This window comes from Haemorhous mexicanus, chromosome 2 (assembly GCF_027477595.1).
Source record: "Haemorhous mexicanus isolate bHaeMex1 chromosome 2, bHaeMex1.pri, whole genome shotgun sequence".
NCBI lineage: Eukaryota > Metazoa > Chordata > Aves > Passeriformes > Fringillidae > Haemorhous > Haemorhous mexicanus.
The window spans coordinates 94,311,623-94,326,726 of NC_082342.1; the positions used below are offsets into that span (position 1 = coordinate 94,311,623).

A 15,104-nucleotide genomic window follows, 5' to 3' on the forward strand; every position below is an offset into this window, starting at 1 on the left:
CATGAATCAAGATTTTTGTTGCTTCTCCTATGTGGGCTTTAGGGATATTTATCCATATCCTTACAGAGCCAGCTTGTAAACCCTTAAAAAAAGAAAATAAGAAAGAACACAGAGCTTGCAACCTTTCTGCAGATAAAGAAGAAAAAATAGGGGATTGATGTCAAATGGAGTTTGAATACTTCACTTTTTGCTGATTGTTCTTGAATAGGAATGCTAAAAAAACCGGAGCTGTGATAGTGGCACAGCACCTTTGCTGCGAGCTTCCTTCAGCTTGCAGAGTAACTGGTCACATCTTGCACTTATTTTGGTGCTTGATTTTTGGTCTGAGCAACAGATAATGTGGGATTTTGGTCATGGGGGTTATTTGGTTTTGAGACTGCAATATTGCATGTCTTCTCAAAGAGTTCATAGCCTTCCTGTCAGAGAAGCTTTCTGGCCACCCATTCATGATTTTTCGACTGTGCTTTATGGTTTTTGGTTTATTTTTTTCTTTTTCTCATGAAGGGGCTGCCACAGAGGTTTGCAGCTCGGCATAATCAAATATGAATTTAGATCATTAGGTGTAATTTAGATAATCAATTTAGATCATTTAGATCATCAGCAGGTATCAAGATAGAAAATCCTGCTTAATCCAGGAATTTTAAAATTTGCATTTTACAATGAGTTTAGGTGGTAATTTGTTATCAGTATTTAGGTTTTTTAATAGCTCGGACTTTTGGGGGAGAGCTAGAGAATGTAAAAAGCATGTGATTTCTCTTAAAATAATGTAAATTTGTACAATATATGTTGTAGAAATCTCAGCAGATGCATCCTCTAACAGATCCCTTCTCATTTCTTTCCAGTTTAAAAAGATGCTAGTCATGCAAGTGATTGGAGGTTATACATACAATAAATAGGAAGCTTGCAATGGTAGTTTGGTTTTGAAAGACAGTATTTATTTTAAATGCTAATATTATTTAAACTACCAACTACTTTTGTGTCATGAGTATATCAGGTGGTTGTGCAAATATGTGTAAAAAATATTCTTGTTTTTTGGAAACATATGTGTACTCCAGAGCATATGCATTTTATTGAAGGAGTTAAATGAGAATACGAGTCAGCATAGATTCTTTAATTGTGTGTGATTAAAATGAGAGCCATGCATGTTTTCTCTAGCTGCATTTCTTTTCCTATTCCCCCACAAGTATATGTTTATTTAAAGAAGGAGTTGTTTGAAGGACCAATGGTACGTGTCTAACTGCTTTCTCTTCGATACAGCCAGCATGGCCAGAGGTGCACGGCAGCTCTTGCATCCAGACAGGGGCATAGAGATGCCCAACCTCCTGCCTGTGTGCTGTTCCGTAGAGACATGAATTTCTTAGGGTAACCTGTGCAACCTCTGGTGATGGCTCCAAACCTGGCCTGCTTAAAAAAGGCCCTTTAAACACAGAAATTTGTCTTTGTTTCAAGGGCTAGTCCTGTTTTTATAGCTGGCATGCAAGCTCAAATCTTTCCCAGTGTTTTAAGTATCTCACAGTCGTTTCTGCAAGCAAGGCAGTGAACCTATTCTTGTGCCTCATTTCACTTGCTTCTTCACTATTAGGGAACCACAATCTTAAGAGAAGAAAAGCTTAGTTGTATAGACTGTATAGTATGAAAGGATTTTAACTCTTTTGTTTGTTTTTAAAGTGTTCTACACATTGCAATGCAGTGTTTTAATTTGCTGCCTTTTTGAAACCTGAAATATGATGTAAATTCACTTTTCTTTTTTCTTTTCTCCCTGTTTCATACTGACTCTGAAAGTGTATTTGTAGTTTAACATAACCATTTTCTTAGCTGTAGAAAACGGTAATATTAAGTGAGTTTTGAGACAATGTATATGACTAGGAGGTTTAAAATACAAAGCATATACTAGAGTATTAAAAAACTTGTCGGATTTCTTTTCCCTTTAAGCAAATTCAGGCACTGAGCTTTTGAGTGCTTAGGCTGATCTGTCTGCTGCTCTATGGAACTGGATTGTGCTTGCCCAAGTGTCTGCATAGTTAAAATATTTTGAACATAGCCTATTTTAATGTAACTTCTTTTGAAATATCTGCCTAATGGAGAAGTCTTAATGGAATACTTTAATAGCCCAAAGTGGTTACCTGCAATTGCTCCAGTGTATTTCAGTCAATTACAAAGGAAGGCAATATTTAATGTTGGAGTGAAACTAGATGGTGTAATGAACTGGCAGATTGCCAACTTGATCTTCTCCACAGGAGAATTTGTATTAATGTGATGCTTTTCATTTGTTCTCCAGAAGGTCACCAGTAATATGTCAACTGGAGTTAAAATTCCCACTCTGTGCGGTACAGGTTTATGGTCAGATCATTCCTGTGTATTAGCATATTAAGTATCAAAGAGATTATTTTAGCTATTTCATGTCAGAATTTAAATTGGAGGTAGTTGGGTTTTGGGAAGAGAGCCTGAGAGAATTGTCATGGAAATTGTTGCTGTAAGGCTGAATCTGGATTTTAGCCATGGAGATATAAAAATGGGGCACATTAGAGCTATTAGTGAAAGAAGAGGTGGTTAATAACTGTGGATGTTTCTTATAATGTAATCATTATAAGACCACTAATTTATTCTGTGAGGCAGTAACCTTTATAATAATGTTCTTATATTAGATGTTATTGATATTTACCTTCTGGTGCTTGTTTGCAAGCATCAAGTTCAAACTTTTATTTCTGACTATTGACAGAGGCTTTTTACTGTGGAAGTTTTATAGTCCTTGTGTTTGGAAGACCTTGATTTAGAAAGCAAATGAGTGACTGAAGTTATTGTTGAAGACTAGATAAATTTGTCTATTTGCTTTGTGTGTCTATAATCCTATGTCTGTCCAATTCCTATACTCTGCCATTCCTATTCCTTATCATAGTCTTCTGTTCCCCTGCTCTGGGCCTCAAGGGAAGTGTAGGGTATGAGGAGACTCATGAGTGGCAAGGAGCAGTGGCATTTTCCTGCGGCCAGGCTGACATTACTCCAGTAGTAGATGCATTGAGTGAGGTGTGGCAAATGGATATTGTGCTGAATGGTACAGAAGTGATGGGCACTGGGGATACCATGGGAGAAGACTGCCCACCTCTGTGCTTTCATTTGCTTTGCTGACTTCCAAAAAAAAGTTGTTGACTTGCTTTCCTGAGTTTTCCAGTGTTGCACCAGTTTGTCTTTTGGGTGAACACTAAGTCCTGTGTGCTGCAAGGCTTTTGAAGGTGATTGGGAACAATTTTGTACTCTCAAAATTTTAAAATTAATTCCCCAGAATGTCTGTGCTATCAAATATTTCTTTCTATTCCTGGCTAGTAGGACATAGCAGAAGAACCAGCAAGTCGTTGTGTAGTGCAAACTCTGCCTGGGGGCAGGTAGTCCCATACCCTAACTGCTGTTATAATTTTTTGACCCTTGAGAAGGAAGGTCCTGAACTTCTATAACTGAGGATTGTTTCAAGAAACACATTCTAAATGAACTTTTCAAATATAATTGAAATATTTGAGGTCTGGGTTTCCATCCTGAGTTTGTGTCACTTGGCAAATCACAGTGTTTTGGGCAAAGCTTTGGACTGTGGGGGTGTGTGATGGAAATTGGCTACTCCTCTGGGGAAGTGACTGTTAGTGTGACTCGTAGCAGAAAACTTCCTCTGGCTCTTCCAAAGCCAAGTGAAGTTTTTTATCATGAGAAAAATCATGAGAAAATGGGGTCACAGGATTGAACCCAAAGAGGACAGAGACCAGTCTGCATCTTGTGCTTGTGTGTCTGTTAGGTTTACAGAGTTTTTTTTCAATCTGAGTCTTGTTAGGAGTGATGGTTTTTTGTACATCTTCTTCCTTTGACTATTTGCACTATCACTATTAACATTCCAAACTACTTTCAATGTGTTTTAATTGAGCTGCCAAAATAAAACCATTCTTGCTCTACAGAAGGAAGTTAGTATTGTTATGTTGAGACAAACACATGACTCATTTTATTACGCATTTAGATGAAATTTGGACTCTTTTTTCTCCCAACTGTACTTCTCTATTTGACTAATAAATACAGGGCTCATTTTTCAGGTATTGATGATGAATAGTGCTGTTTTCCAGCTCACTTTCAAACATATGTTCTATTTGCAAGTGTGCATTTGTGAAGGTGGAAGCAATAATTAAGGGAGGTATTGTGTTTTTCTTTAAAGGAAACAAAAATGCCCTAGCAAAATCAGAGGCTTGGTACGGCACTTCAGTGATAGATGGTAATGAGCAGTAAATGATTTGTGAGGTAGGACAAGAAAAGATAGTACTATTCAGAAGATCTTGTACCAAAAAAATGAGGAGATTTCTATTTTCTCTTTTTTACCTCTTAATATTAAAAATATCCTTGTATTATTGACAGGAGAAGAAACTGTACTACAAAACATTCAGCCAGAAGGAAAGTAGATCTGCTCTGCCTTGAGGATTTAATGTTCCTTCATTTATTAAAGCCTCTCTCCCATTTACTTGATATCTGTCCTGCAATTTCAATAGTGCAGTCTTCAGTGTAGGTCTGTAATTGGTTAGAAAAATTGATACAGCAAAGTGTTGCCTGTGGTCTGAGTCTGCAGAACACTGCAAACTTAGGACAGCAGCTATTCCAGCCACCGCCTGGAAGAGGAGAAATGATTGGTCACCCTCGAGTCAGCTTTCTGCTCTCATAGGCAAGTCTTCATTCAGGTGGTGAACTGGATCAGGAGGCTCTTCTGTTGGAATAACATTTTTTCATTTGCCATCCTCCATTATTCATTTATTTTTTTGAATCTTGTGTGCTTTTCAGGGGGGCTGGCAACAGTTTGTTGTCCCTTGCAGTTGCTGGGGAGCAAAGGGTGAGCTTCCAGGAGCTGAGGGTCAGGGAGTCTTGTGTTCTTTACCCCCAACAATATGTTTAGGTTTTAATGTTTGTCAGACTGTGACTTTAATAGATGGAGTAACAGAACTACTAATGAATGGGAGAGTAAATCTCACTTTGAAACATTTGTGTAAGGTATTTATAATACCTTAGTCAATACTTTTTTATTCTCCCCTCACTTCGTTATCGTGCATGGGATCACTGGGTGACTTGCTTCTTTGTAGTTAATTTCTTCATAGGAGGCTTTTGTAGAGTCACAACTGCTTGGACTCTGTTCAGAAAAGACTTTGAACAGAAACATTTGTGCATGAGTGGCCTGGGGTTGTGCAGGAGTTTTAACACATCGTCCTTATGAGATAGAGGCTGCAGCACAAGAATTTGCTGAGAATTTTTTTCTTCTTTTTGAATTGGATCTTGATAGGTTGATATGGCCTGAATTTGTCAGACATCCTGTGGAGTTAGAAGGGTCATTAAAAATAGAAACAAGTGTTTAAGTACTTTGACCTCTCTTCTGGTGTGGCTCTTACTTTTGCGGCTAGAAATATTTCACAGAACAGTGGAGGCCAGAAGGGACCTCTGGACAAGCCATGCACATTCTGTCAAGGCTGAGGCTGCACCTTGTGGCAATGTACAGTAGAATTTGAGACTCTCCCAGGAAGAAGGCCCATCACTTCACAGAGTATATGTGGCTGTGCTTGGCCACCCTTGTGCCTTCTTTACATCCAGCAAGTATTTCCCTGAATGTGGTTCTATGACCCTTTGACAAGCTTCTCCACTGCTGTCAGAGCTCTCTCATTGGGTCACCATCTCTTGTGCCAGGAGGCTTCAAGGTACATGTGGTAGTAATCCAGCTGAATTACACATCTGTGTGTGTGTAAGGGCCTTCTGGATGGAAATACTTCACTGCCCCACAAAACTCCTGGCTATGCTTTTGTTGCTGTACCTCTTTTCCACATGTAGAGACATTTTCTTTTTCTTAAAAAGTACAGTCAAGTTAAACTGACTAATACAAGAGTGAAGGAAACAGTAAATAATGGTGCTTTGTAAAATATAATCTTTTTAAAACTAGGCTGAATTTTTAATTCCATTTCTTGATTGATTTTTCTCTGTATTATGAAGGCTTAACTTGTATGTAGTTTGGGTTGTTTGGGGTTAAAATCAGCTTGTATTCATTGAGGGAAGTTAAATATGAAGATGGGGTCTGTTTATGCTAAACAGGTGGATCAAGTTCAAGCCATTCTGCCTGCTCTTCAGCATCTCCTAGGAGGTTTTGACAGCCTGAAAGCTAAATTACATATTTGGAAGTGTTCTAAGTTTAGTGCTAGAACTAAAATATATGTTTGTTGTTTCAGGTGGTGCTGCATAGAACTTTGTTGGAGAGTCCTGCCTTTCACTGCCTGGGTCCTTTTAACAGTGTGTCAAAGGTGAGTGGTTCAAGTTTAGTGGTTATTTTCATAACTTAAGATAACAACTGAACTGGATGTATTGCTTGGTTTTGGCTTTTATGTAATAGCAGTGTAGTTGTGATTTTTTAATTTTTAAACTGCTGGATGAGTTATTAAATAGCCTGTGTTTTTCTGTCAGTGATCTGGGGCAAATCAGTTCTAGTTCTTACATTCAGAAAAAAAAAAAAAATCCAAGGAAAAGTGATAGGCTCAGACTATTAATTGAGAACTAGATATTGATTCCACTGTTTTATGACTGCTGTCTCCTGCAACCTGCTGTTTTGACTTGGGATGTGTTCCCCTGAAGGTGCTGCCTGAAAGCACAACATAATGGTGTGGGAAGTATGGAGGAAAAGCGTCATCCATAAACCATGGTGGAGCAGGCTTCATATTGTTCTTTGGTTGAATTCTAAAAACTAAGTAATAGCTTTGCAAGTGTTGGAAGTATTGAAAGTATTGGGTGTAAAGAAGGTTTTTGTGTTTTCTGTGAGAGCAGAAGAGAATTGCGTTTAGTGTATAGAGAGCATCTTCCTAGGCTGACTCTGAAGACCTGAAATAATCGAATGAAGCTGATGTTCCTGTAGAAGATCTTTTTGTGGTAGAGTTTGGCTAGCTGTTTTCTTTTAATTTGTGTACCCTATTGTCAGTTTCTAGTAGCTGTAGTTGGTCTCTGGCTTAGTAGGAATTTATTAACATTACTGCTCTACCAAAAAATAGAAGCAGAATGGCAGACCACTGAATAAGCATTCAGCACTGTAGTAGCGCAGCATGGAATCTTGGCCTTATTCAGTACTTTACCATGTGGATTTATTACTTCTTACTCAAATTCTCTGTTTAAAAATAATGTTGCCTTCTTCAGGGGGAAGTTATGGAGTCCATTTATTGACATTTTGGAACTTTCAAATGGAAAGCAATAAATTAAGGTCTTGTGTTCTTGATATTTGCTGTGAGTTCTATTAAAAACTTAGTTAATTGTTATGAGATGCTGAATTTAGATTTATTTATTTAATAAAATGAAGGCAAGCAACTTGGAATTAAAAATGCAATCCAGTCTTAACTATAATGTCTCCTTATGCTTTTGCAGATGATTGATTTTCCTTTAAACTGAAAAGGAAATTCTGAAGTAATACTGAGATAGTGGGCTTTTGCACTATATTTTCAAATTATCTGACATATGTCTTTAAATGTACTGAAAAAGATTTGTAACCCTGACATTTCTAATGGATCAGTGTAACCTTGAGCACTTAGCTGTTTAAAGACTGATAGTGAGAAACCTTTTGTATTAGTTTTCTTTAATAATTTTTCTATGATGTGTAAGTAGCAAAGTCAAAATATTCTTAAAGAGCTGTAAATGTGAAAACAAAATAAATATACAATCCTAAAGGAAATGATTAATCATGCTGTTGACTTATTCAGTGCAAAATTATTTTTCTGCAATAATTTCTTCTCAAAATTAGGCCAGTATTTTATTGGCTATGGACTAAATTATGTTTTTATTTCAAATGTGTAATCTAAAATGCAGAGTATTATCTTTGGAATCTCTTATTTGTCCTTTTTCATTAGAGTTTTAAGTTAAATATTCAGTGAAAATAATTCTAAAGTAATCCACTGCTCACTTAAAGGAAATAGTTGACTGAAGTCTTGGTTATGTACTTAGTCATCTTTATTTCTTGAGCTAGTTGCTGTGATATATGGAATATTGAGCAATTTTTCTTTTACTCTTGAATCCAATAAATGTGAAGGGTAACCAAACATGCCCAAAGTGGAGGTATTTATATCAGGTGAAGGTTTTGTTTATTTTGTCAAGAGGCAGTAAATAGATAACAGCTCACTGAAAGGAGCTGAGGAAGAACTACCTGGGCATGTCATTTGGTGGGGTTTGTAATGAGTGTCTCTCTTTTTGTATCTTTTTTTTCTCCTTTTTTATTGAAGAATGAGTACCAGGGATATTTGCTGTATATGATTGGACCACACTCAATTTCAGTGATAAAATTAAATCTAACTGTATTCATATTTTGCACCTTTTCCCATCATTTGTGTGGTTCTTTCTGATGGCCTATATTCAGCTTGGTAAATATGTGAATCTGCAAAACCTGCAGCATTCTAATGCTGTTCCCAAAAGGAAATGAATGTGTAGGTGTAAGTTCAGTAAAGCCTACTTTTCTAATTCTTTGTTGAACCAGGACCTAGTAAACCTTTTGCCCTTTGAAAAGGAAATGAAATTGGCAACAAAGTAAATTTTCAGAGATTACACTACAAGTCCTTAAACTTCACCAAACTGCAGGCAATCATGTATCCTTACAGGATTTTGTTGTGGCTGTCAAGGTCTGCCAGGTCTTCTTTTATGTAGCTGGGCAAACTGGCTTTTTTCAGTTGCTTGCTTTCCTCTCCTCCTCCTCTAACATCATATTTTATGTAGTGGTATTCCGTACTTTTGAACTTGGACCTCATTCACTTGCAGTTATTGAATCAAAACGAAGATCTCATATTGTATTTTCACAACAAAATATTTTGAAAAGTGATTGCAGTATTGATATGTGCATTGAGCATTTTGTATTTTAGATTAAAATCTTTTGGGAGATGTTCTGTGATTTTTTGATACTTAATGCACCTGTATGGAATGATTGGTTCTTTAGGGTTACCTCTGTACATGGGAGGGAGATTGTTAGATGAGATCAGAATCAAATCAGTACGAGTAAGGTTATCGATGTCTTCATACTCAGCAGATGTGTGAAAGGCTGCGGTACCACAGCAGAGAACAGAAATCCTTGTCTGTAAAGATTCTCAGAGCAACCATAGTAGAGATGAGCTCCTCATATTTTGAGACTGGGGACCTGCACACAGCTTCTGACTAATTGATCCTCCTCCTGTTCAAGAGGAAAAAGCACCACAGACATTTCAACTTGTTGGAACTGTTTGTGATACTGTATCAGAATATTTCTTGGTATTTTTCTGTGATTCAGCATGTTTGTAGTTGTTGATTTCGGATATTTTTTAATCCAAGGAAAATGATACCTATTCTTAGTGTTTCATATGAGTTGTGGGAAACTTAGATCCTGACAGTTATGAAGAGAATGAAAGGTATGTGCTGAGTGGATGTCTGGATTCCTGTCTCTTAAAAAACTATTCCTGTAATTACGTCAATTATCTCAGGTGCCCTAAGTGATTGTAAGACTTTGAATGCAACTTCAGAGTTACTTAAATGTATTTACAGACATTTAGTACAATAAATGAATTCATATAATACTGCCTGTTATGAGAGTGGCATAATACTTTCTAACCTATAATTGAGGATGGTGGGGAAGAACACTTTCAGCCCACTCTTACACTACCATTACCACAGGTATGTACCTCAAATAAATTGATCTTCCCTAAATTACATTATTTTAGTATTTATTTTTTAAATTTTTCTTTCCTGCATTTTTTCTGTTTCTCTTTGTAGTAATTGTAGCTCGTTGCTTGAACTATATGTTTTAATAATATAATATTGATAATAATATGAAAGTTAAGAATCAGTTGTCTAATTTTTTCCAGTTTTGATAGTTTCAGGTGCAACTCATGTTTGTAGGTATCGGCAGTACTTGTTACAGCCCACAAATGTCCTTTGCAGTGTGCTTTAACTGCAGTCCATATGGATTCCTCATCAGAGAACACTATACAGCTTTCCAGCATCAATGCAGGAAAACTAATTTCAGTAAAAATATAAAAATGACCATATTTCTTTCATGATGGAAGTAGTTTTGGCATATGATAGCCAGTGTGGACTTTGTCTGTCTTGTCATCCAGCTTGTCAGTTTTTCTGAGCCAAATGGTTTGGTGTGTCATCAGGATGTTGAAGTTGGTGAATTTCACAGAAGAAAGGAATATTTAAAAAGTTAGTGTGTTATATTTCTTGTGGAATTCCTTTTCTAATAATTTGTCTAATTAATCTTGGATTACTATTACTCTTTGCACTGCAGTAACAAAGCTTCAATTGTACTAAGCAGAGAGAACTGAGAAAATGAGCTTGTCCTGTTGTTTATTTTTTAAGCCAGTAGCAATGCAAAGCATAGAATACCATGCATACAGATGCAAACCTTTTACACTCTCTTTTTCCTTTCCCTGATTTTAAGCTTGAGAGCCTTATTTTAAGACATCACAGGCTCCTTGCCATCTTGTGGATTGAAGCCCCACTTTCCTTTGTACTGTCTTTTCCCATCCGTTTGTTTCAGGGATTGCTTGCAGCTCTCATACCTCCTTATTTTGGAGGCTGTTGTGTCAGCTGCTTACTCGTTCCCCACAGTAGAGCCTTGGTGTAGCCTGTTTTCTACCTGCCTCATCCTCTCTTTTATCCCCCCACCTTCTTTTAAAATCATCCTTCTCCTGATTTTTGATTCAGCAGCTTTATGCATAATCCTTCCAGGTACTGTTGTTGCCACTCAGACTGTTTTTTCCCTCACTGGTTTGGGTCCTTGAAGTTTTGTAGCACACCTTTTCCTTGTGACTGCTTGTTCCACTTTTTCCTGTTAATATTTAAAATTTACCAGTAGCCTGATTTTTTTTTTAATGTTCAATACCATCAGACATGTTCATATGCATGAGCTAGAAATCTGCCTTATGCAAGCAGCTACAGCAGGTGATGTCAGAGAGATTATTTCCCTGAAGCAGCAGGGTGTTGGGGGATCCAAATTTTCCCAAGAGGCTGATTTTGAATTCTCTGTCTTGCACCAAAATCCATAGCTCTTAGCACATTCCCTGATAAGCTCAGTTGTCTCATACCATTAGTTCTTAGGTTATCACATACCAGCCCCAAAAATGCTGTTGAATGAGGGTTAGACTTCTCTTTATATTTGATCTCTGAATTTGTTTTTCAAGATTAAACAGTCAGAGTATTAGTTTTCCTCGCTTATTTCTCCCTGAAGATTACTGAATGGTATTTTCTGCCAGCCTTAGATTTGCATGGGATCTGGAAGGGTCTGGAGAGAGGGCTGGTTTGTGATGGTGAAGATCAGGATGCATGGTGGCGTGAAACATTTGTCTCAAAATGAAAGGGTGTTGACATCCATGCATTTACTTGAATGTTTGGAGTAGAACTACAAAACTTGTGTGTATTTATGTTTATAAAATTGATTTTGAAACTACCTCATAAGCAAGGCTTTGACAGTTGTCCTCCATAGAATTTGAATTTACTGTCAAAGGGATGATGGAAGCTAGCGCTCTCAGCTGCTGACTTGCACTTCAGGCACTTTTTGGATGCATGGCTGCTGTGGCATACTTTCTGACTGCAGTGAAAAACGTGAAGTCTTGAGCTGTGAGCTCTAAGTCTTCTTCCATGTGACTGCTCACACACCGTTATGTGGCCAAAATGGGGGTGTCCTTTGTGTGCTGGGCTTATGTCCATTGTGTGAAGAGCAGCTGCTGCTTTGTATTCTTCAGGAAAAAAAGTGGTGGCAGAGAGATCTTAAGCCTGCTGGTTGTTGTGACCTGCTTCCTGCCTGTGGTTTAGGAGAAGGGGAGAAAAATGACAGCACAGAGTAGGTCACTGGTCAGCTAAAGATTCTGGCCAGTCGGTGGGTGGCTGTGCATTTTGGCATTTCCACATCCTGAGTCAGTACCCTAACTAATCCTGAAAAATTCTTGAAAATAAGAGAAACAAAACTGAGGGCAATATTTGATGAAATTACATAGTGCTACTTAGCTTTACAAGCTGTAGCTTGGTTTCGAAGTGGAGTTTTTTGAACTCAAATAACATTTCAGACCAAGACCTGTTCCTCAGAGTTTATTTTGCAAGAAGCTGAAGAACAAATAAAGTAAAACAGTCAGGGATTCTATGGTAGAGGAAAGGAAAAGGCATGTCTCTTCTATAAGTTCTTCCTGGGGTCTGGAGAAGGAAGGGATGAGTATGTCTTCCTACTTGTTCCTATTATCTTTTTTCTCTATTTTCTCTACATTCGGTTTTATTCTGTTACCTTGAGGTGATTTGTGAAATTTTACATACTGGCTCCTATTTCTGTTTAGTCATGGGATTGTAACTTGCTGCTCTGTTAATACACTGCACTACAGCTTCCAGTAAGTTGTGTGTTGGTTTTTGTCAGAATGCCTTTCATTGAGGCTTAATCCAGATTTGGTAACACTGTTGACTTGTTTGAGTAAGGTCTGAGTTACATAATGAAGAAATTGCCTACTTCTGTTGTACCATTACTTTTAATATGATTGTGGTGTGTCACTTCTGGATATTAACTGCAAGTAATGCTTAGTACTTGACAGTGTCTTGTAGTACTGTCCTATTTTGTATGGCTTCCAGCTGAACTGGTGTTTGAGAGCAATGGCATAGTCATTTTTATTGAAAATCAGTAGCAGTATAAATTTTTAAAATTGTATTGATCTAGAAGGAACAAGAACTCTGTGGTTAAAGGTCCACATTTCAGACCTGTGGTTTTGAACCTGTTCTTTTCTTTATTTAATCTTTGTTCTTGTATAGCTGTTAATCCTCACCATCTCTGTCCCTGTTTGGAAATCATTTGGCTGCTATTATTTCCCTTTCATTTTTGTTGATGTTATTGTTATCTGGCGGGAGTAGAGAAGAAAATGTGTCTGTGAGTGCGTGAGGGTAGAATGTCTCATCAGTGCAAGAGTACATAACATTTCTGGATGAAAGGGAATGTGATCTTGCAGCCAAAACCAAATGTTTAATTTTGAACCAAGTTATTGCAGGGAGGTTTTATTCAGGAAAAGCAAGCTTTGGAGAAATTTGACAGAAGATAAAAATAATAGGAGGCGATTTAAAGGCACTTGGAAGTACTACATTTTGTTCAAGCTCTGAAGGTGAGAGTAGTAATGAAGGAGTATGAGAGTCCGGCATCACAAGGCAGTGTTGGTCTCTCTTGAATGTATATTTTGCTCTTAGAAATGTAGACTTTTCTAATTGCTTATTTTTGGTTTGGGGTAAGTGTTTCTATGGAAGTCAGATATTCCTACAGTGAAAATTTACTTTCAAAAGCTTATCCTTTTGAGCAGCAGATCTGGTGCAGTGGAAAATTGTGCTGGGCTACTAGCAGTGGAACAACTTTTGAGATTGTCTGTGTAAGCTGTCTTAGAGCAGCTGGCACCTGAACTGCAACATAAGAGCTCAGAATAAGGAGCGTCTTCCTAACGTACTTACAGAAGCATGTGTTCTCTGGAGCACTCCTGGGGTTTTAGAAGAAGGGTTTTAGAAAATCCCCTTTCATCCTCTTCCCTCTTCTCTGAAAGGTGTTTCTCTCTTGGCTTTGTGTCCCTCTCCATCAACTGAGGAATTATCAATAGCTAGCTGCTGTAATTGTGTAGCAGAGCACTCGCAAAAACAGTTTTTTGGAAGAGGTCCTCATTTAAACTGGAGGAAGATATGTAAGAAATAATTGGATTGAAATAAATAAATGCTACCAAAAATTCAGACCAAAAATGTTGTCTTGGCTTTAAATTTAAAGCATTCTTTAAAGTTATAGGACAAGTCATTTTGAAACCTGTTTTGTTTAGGAAAGTTTGAGGGATAGTGTTTCCTCTACATTTGTGTTTTGGGAGCAGTAAGAAAGGATTCTTTTATTGACTCTGAAGTGCTGTTAGATGGAAGAATAAGTAATTTTAAGGGGAGGCTGGGATTGCCATTTCTTGCCTAGGCTTACACTTTCTTGGTTAGCACAGCAGTCAGAGTGACTGACAAAAGACTTGTGAAGCTGCAGCATTCACTCGCATCTCGTAAAAGATCCAGGAGTGTTTCTTTATTTAAATTGTGCTTTCACTGGGTGCATGTCCTATCAGGAAATTAAAAGCATAGCTTCCTGAGTAACTATCTCGTGTTCCAGTCATTTTTAGGAAGATGTACAGATTTTTACAGAAAGAAATTTAATACTATTAGCTGTCTCTGAATGAAATCTAGCGCTGCATCTGTCAAGCTTCCTCTTTGGTTACATGCATAAGCGCAGAATCAAGAATGGTATCTTGTGTCCAATGATTATTTTTACCTGAGCTGTACAAAGACCCTGTTTCTAGAAAGTAGATTTTTGCCTGAGAACGTCTCTTAGATATGAGAAATAGGTATTCATTAACCACAATTCAGCTTTGGAACTTTGCCTTGAGATTTAAATTGGTGAGTATCTTTTTCTTTTCCCCCACTGCTACATGCACCCTTTGATATTGGGTAAAAATTTTGGTCCAGGTGACTTGTAAAGAAACTCTAGAAATCTAAGAATTTATTCAGCATTCAAAATGACAGTAAACTGGGAAGTTTACAGGGGCAGAGTCTGAACAGTACCTTTAAATTAATTAGTACTCTGTGGACTAGAAAGTTTAAAATTATTATAACAATTACAATTGTTTTCTCATTTTCCTACTGTTATGAGATAGATTGATGTGGCAGTTTTTGGAAAAGCAAATGATAAATTGCTTAAGACTAAAGAGTGAATGTTGTCTAGGAATGGCCAATATATTCTTTTTTTTTGTCCCCTTAAAAACTTTGGAAATAAATGGATTTTTGAACTGAACAAACATCTCTTCCTCTTTCTAGTTAAAAAGTGAATATATGATTTTTCCATTGGGGAACAGAAGGTCAGCAGTTCAGTTTTATTTTCAGCATTTTATAGACAGTTTAAAGTGAAATCCCTTGAAAAGTAGGTAGCGGTGTTTCAAGGGATTAGCAGTAAAACGTAGCAATCCACAGTGATTCTGAGCTTTGTCCTTCTGTGTGAGATCAAGGTTAAACTTCTTATGTCTGAGAACTGTTCTTTGTTTATACAATACAGAAATGTACTAATACTTACTTCCAGTGAAGTA

At 37.3% G+C, this 15,104-nt stretch overlaps 1 protein-coding gene across 2 annotated transcripts in view; it reads left to right on the top strand.

Moving 5' to 3' along the window:
• Nucleotides 1-15,104, top strand: part of NCK2 (NCK adaptor protein 2) — an 84,240-nt gene that overhangs the window by 25,670 nt on the left and 43,466 nt on the right. For both annotated transcript variants that reach the window (XM_059839573.1, XM_059839574.1), the window contains exon 2: nucleotides 6,225-6,296. The gene's annotated coding sequence lies outside the window, so the exon portion shown is untranslated. The remainder of the gene's footprint in view (nucleotides 1-6,224; nucleotides 6,297-15,104) is intronic.